The 7512-nt window shown below is 45.6% G+C and overlaps 2 non-coding genes across 2 annotated transcripts; both read right to left on the bottom strand.

Moving 5' to 3' along the window:
* Positions 1 to 1587: 1587 nt before the first annotated feature.
* LOC148165497 (5.8S ribosomal RNA) lies at positions 1588 to 1744 on the bottom strand. The gene has a single exon (XR_015771421.1). It is a non-coding gene; the product is annotated as a 5.8S ribosomal RNA (ribosomal RNA).
* A 1616-nt stretch (positions 1745 to 3360) lies between these two features.
* LOC148165496 (small subunit ribosomal RNA) lies at positions 3361 to 5281 on the bottom strand. Its single transcript, XR_015771423.1, has one exon. It is a non-coding gene; the product is annotated as a small subunit ribosomal RNA (ribosomal RNA).
* Between the last annotated feature and the right edge of the window lie 2231 nt (positions 5282 to 7512).

Raw genomic sequence — 7512 nt, 5'->3', positions numbered from 1 at the left:
TTAAATCCCAATGACTCGCGCACATGCTAGACTCCTTGGTCCGTGTTTCAAGACGGGTCCTGAAAGTACCCAAAGCTATAGCGTCGCAGATCGGCGTTTCAACGAGGTCTGTCCGAGAACACCTCAGCGAACAGCCACCCGGGGACGGGACCGGCACCAGGTCCGATCACCATCACGACGGGCGCGCTTGCCGAAGGTCGGACGCTAACTGTGTAGCGGCCCCGCGCCATCTGTATACCGTCGAGCGAGCCGATCGGGAAACACCACGGGTTCATTCGGCGAACGGCGAACCGTCCGAACGAGCTCCACCGCGGGCCTTAGACCGGCACTCAACGGATCGCGACGTCCTACAGGGGGAGAAGTGCACGCGTTCGACGGCAGATCGACAAAACGAAAGGTGCAAACGACGCGTACGCCATCTGTCACACGATCGTCCAGCGCCGCCATCGAGTCACGCTGAATCTCCCCTTTCGACCTTTCGGGTTTCTCAGGTTTACCCCTGAACGGTTTCACGTACTATTGAACTCTCTCTTCAAAGTTCTTTTCAACTTTCCCTCACGGTACTTGTTCGCTATCGGTCTCGTGGTCATATTTAGCCTTAGATGGAGTTTACCACCCACTTAGGGCTGCACTCTCAAGCAACCCGACTCTGAGGAGAGATCCTCCCGTTATCGGCAGCGGTCGCTACGGGCCTGGCACCCTCTATGGGCTGTGGCCCCGTTCAAGATGGACTTGGACGCGCCGCACGATCTCGGGATGACGGATCCTCCCTAACACCACATTTCCCGGCGTCCGGTTTCGGCCGCGGGATTCGGTGCTGGGCTTCTCCCTGTTCGCTCGCCGCTACTGAGGGAATCCTAGTTAGTTTCTTTTCCTCCGCTTAGTAATATGCTTAAATTCAGCGGGTAGTCTCACCTGCTCTGAGGTCGCATATGAAAAATAAAAATTTTTCATTCGGTCATTTCGACGATCACGACACGTCTCCCATTCCTTGCTATACGTGTTCGTCATTTTTCTTTTTAAAAAATGGCTAAGTTTACAGAAACGCTTACGATCTGACGTCTGTCGCGATTTGCATTACACGTCTCGGACACGACGACCGTCTATAACGTTCTCAACCTTAAAACGCCATTTTTTTTTTTAAATGACGACATGTTGAAGAAATAGGACGTGCTACGCCGAAAGACCAGCCAACAACTACAACAAGTAGTAGTTGGTCGCTTTCGCGTCTTAAGATGTCGCGCAAATTTACTCGCTGCACGAGAAACGCACACAAACACACGATTCTACGACACACCACGCAAGAACATGTGCCGACGTAAACACTTTCGTATTTATGATTCGCAAGGTGGACGTCCGACGGACTTTGTAAAAAAAAAATACAAAGCATACCCGTCCCGTCCTTTTTGACGAAAAAACACGCTCGAGTAAACGTCTCGGCACACGTTCGAGGCGTGCGTCGTTATATCGTGACGTAAGTGACGATCACGTACATTAATGAGTACCTATTCGACGCGTCGCAACACATCCAACACGCTCCGACGTTTTCGTCCGAAAACGAAAACCGAGCAGTCTTTGAAATTGACACGACCCTCAGCCAGGAGTGGTCCGGGAACATTATATCCGAGGACCGCAATGTGCGTTCGAAATGTCGATGTTCATGTGTCCTGCAGTTCACAAGTTGACGCGCAATTAGCTGCGTTCTTCATCGACCCACGAGCCAAGTGATCCACCGTTCAGGGTAATCTTTTTAAAATTTAAACGCTCGTTCCACAAGAACCCCGATCATGCCGATCGTCCAGCTGTCTATACACGTCTTGCAAAAATTTTTGCGTACGTGCGTACATCCGAAACGAAAATGATCTTCGTGGTTCCGAAACGTGCCACGTCTAAAATTTCGGTGTTGTGGTATGGATATTTATGATTCTCGCTCTTAATTGTCTTTCGTCCGTACTTTCTCGTCTGAAAGGGAACGCGATCGTCGGTCTCAGTTTTACGCGTACGAAAAAATTAAAAAAAATATTAACCCAAACACAAATTTGTATCCGCGCACCGAAAAAGAAGCACTTTTCTTTTTCACGCGGTCTCCGCTTTTACACGCAAAGTACGAGCATGTATGTGTGAAGATGGGACATGTTCGATACGATTTTAATTAGGAATTTGCCAATTTCCTTTTTCTCAGCAATAATTTTAATAAATAATGCTGCTTTCTCTCATAAACTACATTTTCGGTAGTTTTCCTTTATTGTGTCTTTCATTTAGTGTGCGTGTGTCAAGCACTTTAAAAAGTGTGACGAAGAGACGGTTTTTGATCGATCGGAATCAACACATCATTACATCATCGTACTCGTTATGAAAAAGCGAATTAGTATCCGCCGTAAGCGAAAAGAGATTTTCGCGGGCGGTCTTTGTGTTCGTGTTTCAATTTTCTTTCTATATTTTTTCGTCGCCAAACCGAAGACAGATCGTGAATTTTGACGAAAAAATCTATAGACGTGCCAGACTGAGCGTCTAACATAAAATCCTCAAGTTTACCGTTCTATATCGTGACTTAATGACGATTGACGGTGTATATAATTTTGAAATGGTGCAGTCGTACGCTCCGTAAAGAGAATTTTACCGTTTCTAACGAAATCACTTTACCACATCTACCAAAAACATTAAAAAAGCAAGGTGTGATGTGTGTGTGATCGCTCGTTTAACGGCGCTTTCAAAAAACTCTTTGAAGCGTCTAACGACGAACATCATTCACGCGAATCGTAAAATCGGGAGCGTTTCTCGCCGGTCCCGTAGCCGGGCGTAAATCATTTAAAACCCACGGAGTCGTAACCTAATTCGACACCTGCGATTTTCTTCTTTCTCGACTACTCTGCTACATCCTCTCCGTGTGTCCGAAAAAAGAGGACTTCTAACGTCTTTCGACTTTCGCGGTGGAGTTCACAACTTTCCGCGATCCGGTCGAAAAACCGAAAGCGTCCCTCCTTTTTTCCATCATTGGAAAAGATCGAGAGATAGTACAAAAAAAATCAAAAAATCTAGGTACCCGAAGAAACAGCCGTATGCCCGAGCGAATTCGGTTTTTCTCGTTCAAAAAAGGTGAAAAACTCGATCGCAAGGACCGGCGCTGCGGGCCAGCGTAACGCTATTGTTTTTCCGAATATGTACGATTCGTAGTTCAAAACGTCGTACACACGGTGTTTCAAAAAGAAACAAGCAACGGCACGACAAAAGATCGTGCCGTCGACTCCATGTCATCGACGACGGTGTTGTAAAAACATAAAGTGTACATCGACACGATCAAATAAAAATGCATAATAATAAATTATACATATGTCAAAATTCGTGTGTACGAGGACACGTTAATGATCCTTCCGCAGGTTCACCTACGGAAACCTTGTTACGACTTTTACTTCCTCTAAATGATCAAGTTTGGTCATCTTCCCAGCGACATCGACGACGTCGAAACGCCATCGCGTACCGGTCCGAAGACCTCACTAAATCATTCAATCGGTAGTAGCGACGGGCGGTGTGTACAAAGGGCAGGGACGTAATCAACGCGAGCTTATGACTCACGCTTACTGGGAATTCCTCGTTCATGGGGAACAATTGCAAGCCCCAATCCCTAGCACGAAGGAGGTTCAGCGGGTTACCCGGACCGCTCGGTCAGGGAGGACACGCTGATTCCTTCAGTGTAGCGCGCGTGCGGCCCAGAACATCTAAGGGCATCACAGACCTGTTATTGCTCAATCTCGTGCGGCTAGAAGCCGCCTGTCCCTCTAAGAAGAATTGTTTGTACGCCGACAGTAAAAACCGCGCACGACCACCGGGCGAACCCAGGATCGACGGGCCTTTGGGATGTCGAAATACGCCTATTTAGCAGGCTAGAGTCTCGTTCGTTATCGGAATTAACCAGACAAATCGCTCCACCAACTAAGAACGGCCATGCACCACCACCCACCGAATCAAGAAAGAGCTCTCAATCTGTCAATCCTTCCGGTGTCCGGGCCTGGTGAGGTTTCCCGTGTTGAGTCAAATTAAGCCGCAGGCTCCACTCCTGGTGGTGCCCTTCCGTCAATTCCTTTAAGTTTCAGCTTTGCAACCATACTTCCCCCGGAACCCAAAAGCTTTGGTTTCCCGGAAGCTGCCCGCCGAGTCATCGGAAGAACGTCGGCGGATCGCTAGCTGGCATCGTTTATGGTTAGAACTAGGGCGGTATCTGATCGCCTTCGAACCTCTAACTTTCGTTCTTGATCAATGAAAGCGTTTTTGGCAAATGCTTTCGCTTCTGTCCGTCTTGCGACGATCCAAGAATTTCACCTCTAACGTCGCAATACGAATGCCCCCATCCGTTCCTATTAATCATTACCTCGGGGTTCCGAAAACCAACAAAATAGAACCGAGGTCCTATTCCATTATTCCATGCACACAGTATTCAGGCGAAGTTTTAGCCTGCTTTAAGCACTCTAATTTGTTCAAAGTAAACGTGCCGGCCCACCTCGACACTCAATGAAGAGCACCGCGGCGGGATTGAGTTGGGCCGCCCTCTCGAGCTAAGCCCACCGGCAGGACGTCCCGCGGCACGCCAGTTGACACCGCGAACGATGAACCGGCGGCGCGGGACACAGATTCGACTACGAGCTTTTTAACCGCAACAACTTTAATATACGCTATTGGAGCTGGAATTACCGCGGCTGCTGGCACCAGACTTGCCCTCCAATTGATCCTCGTTAAAGGGTTTAGAGTGTACTCATTCCGATTACGGGGCCTCGGATGAGTCCCGTATCGTTATTTTTCGTCACTACCTCCCCGTGCCGGGAGTGGGTAATTTGCGCGCCTGCTGCCTTCCTTGGATGTGGTAGCCGTTTCTCAGGCTCCCTCTCCGGAATCGAACCCTGATTCCCCGTTACCCGTTACAACCATGGTAGGCGCAGAACCTACCATCGACAGTTGATAAGGCAGACATTTGAAAGATGCGTCGCCGGTGCGAGACCGTGCGATCAGCGTAAAGTTATTCAGAGTCACCAAGTTGTACGATGACGGAGACCGCCACCGATTGGTTTTGATCTAATAAAAGCGCTCCTTCCGTTTCCGGTTGGAGCTCTGTTTGCATGTATTAGCTCTAGAATTACCACAGTTATCCAAGTAAATGTGGGTACGATCTAAGGAACCATAACTGATTTAATGAGCCTTTCGCGGTTTCACCTTAATTTGGCTTGTACTGAGACATGCATGGCTTAATCTTTGAGACAAGCATATGACTACTGGCAGGATCAACCAGGGAACTGCGTTCTTGTTTTAAAATAAGAGAGTTTTAGTCTTTCTTTCCTTCTAGTCATATAAGCTACAATAATCGTAGAATTTCGGAAAGACACCTGCTGCTCTTATAAAAAACTGAACACTTTCCTATTATTGTTTTGAAGAAAGTGTGCGTGTCTGCGAAACGAAAACCTCGTAAGAAGAGACGTAACGCCACGCGATCTTTCTGGATGGAAAATTTTTCGACATTTTTTTCACATCATCCTTGATTGAATCTCCTGCAACAATTTTATTCTTATTCATCCGTTCTAAGTTGTCGTCGTCGTCGAAATAAATAATTTGTACACACTTCGGGGTACACGTTTGTCAAAATTCATGAAATGCAACGTAACATTTTTACTTTAATAAATTTTTACAGTGCATTCAGATCGACTAAACGAACAACGACGGATGAATTGATTTATGGATTTTTATTTGTTGCGACTCATCGGAGGAGAGAGTGAAGAAAAAATAATCCAATATCATGGTTACGGAATAATTTTCTATGACTTTTTCATCCTTGTTTGAATCTTGCAACAATTAATTTTATTCATCCGTTCTAAGTTGTCGTCGTCGTCGAAATAAATAATTTGTACACATTTCGGTACACGTTTGTCAAAATTCATGAAATGCAAACGTAACATTTTACTTTAATAAATTTTTACAGTGCATTCAGATCGACTAAACGAACAACGACGGATGGATTACTTATTTTTGTTGCGACTCATCGGACGAAAAGTAGAAACATAATCCTCCATTGTAATATAGTTTTTACGGAAAATTTTTCTTTTATTTTATATCCTTGATTGAATGCTGCATTTTATCCGTCTTTTTTTCGTCAAAAACAGAGATCAATGCGATTCATCGGACGAAGAAATAATTTCCCAGTTCAAAATTTAGAGATTTTTGGGCACATCGACTTGAAATTTTATCGTAAAGAAAAAATATCGTCGTCGACAAGCAAAAGTTCAAACATTCTCCATACTCTTCGCTAGATTGAAAGCGACGGTTTATTGTGAGATTTCTCTTTAGAAATATTCACACGTTACGAGTTTATGAAATTTTATTTATTTCAAAATTCTCGCTCGGACTTTAGTGAGTTGACGCATTTGTTAATTTTTGGTCGTTCTGACACGAACACATAAAATCTTTGATTGCATTTGGACCGCTAACATAGAAACGCTCGCCGCATCCGCAATCTCGCTGTGCATGGTCAATGGCAAGATTTGTCATCCCTCAAACGATGGTGGGTCCACAGGGTACACATTCCGGCCATCGTCCCAACTACGGGTAAGTCGCGGTGTACGAGAGGTAACAAGATAATCGGACGCACATAAAATCACATTTCGATCGTACGCTTTTGTCCGCTGCTACATACCACCACTACTATCCCTATATATGCCAGCGCGGCAGCGTTCAGCTCTGAATCACTCGATGCGCGAAACGGTCGAAATCCCATAGCGCGCCGGCCGCTCGCTATGGGCGAGGGGTCGGGTAAATCGGTCTGATCGCTCGGTGCAAAAGTCCGTTTGGGTACTTAGAGACGGAATTTTAAAATTCTGATTTCGCAGATCAATTTCAAGGGTCATTAGGACTCGAATGCCGTTAACGGTGTTTTGAAAAAAATATTTTTTACGTTTTTACGGCATTTCGACCGAACACCTCAGTTCCGACTTCGGACTTAGAATAATTTTCATCAAAATTTCGAACGCCTCAGTTTCCAGAGGGTTTTAGATCCCGTTTAGTTAGGGGTTTGAAATTATCACAGCCACCCTTGTTTGGTGTTAGTTCGACCGTAACTTTTGTTCGTTTGCATTTAATTTCGATTTTTCTGGGACTTTTGGTCAATGTAAATTTATCAACCGCTACACTTCCGACTTCGGACTTAGACGAATGAGCGCCGAACGCTACAGTTTCGACTTCGGACTTAGAAAAATTTCGCTCGACCGCCACAGTTTCGAATTGGACTTAGAAAAATTTCGGTCGAACGCCTCAGTTTCGAATCGGACTTAGAAAAATTTTGGTCGACCGCTACAGTTTCGACTTCGGACTTAGAAAAATTTCGTTCGAACGCTACAGTTTCGACTTCGGACTTGGAAAAATTTCGCTCGACCGCCACAGTTCCAACATGAGACTTAGAAAAATTTTTATCAAAAATTCGAACACCTCAGTTTCGACTACGGACTTAGAAAAATTTCGCTCGACCGCCACAGTTCC

Source organism: Gnatocerus cornutus, unplaced genomic scaffold (assembly GCF_029298725.1).
Source record: "Gnatocerus cornutus isolate USDA-ARS CGAHR unplaced genomic scaffold, icGnaCorn1.1 ctg00000300.1, whole genome shotgun sequence".
NCBI classification, from domain to species: domain Eukaryota; kingdom Metazoa; phylum Arthropoda; class Insecta; order Coleoptera; family Tenebrionidae; genus Gnatocerus; species Gnatocerus cornutus.
The sequence above is the reverse complement of the archived record's forward strand: the minus strand, read 5'-3'. Positions and strand labels throughout refer to the sequence as shown.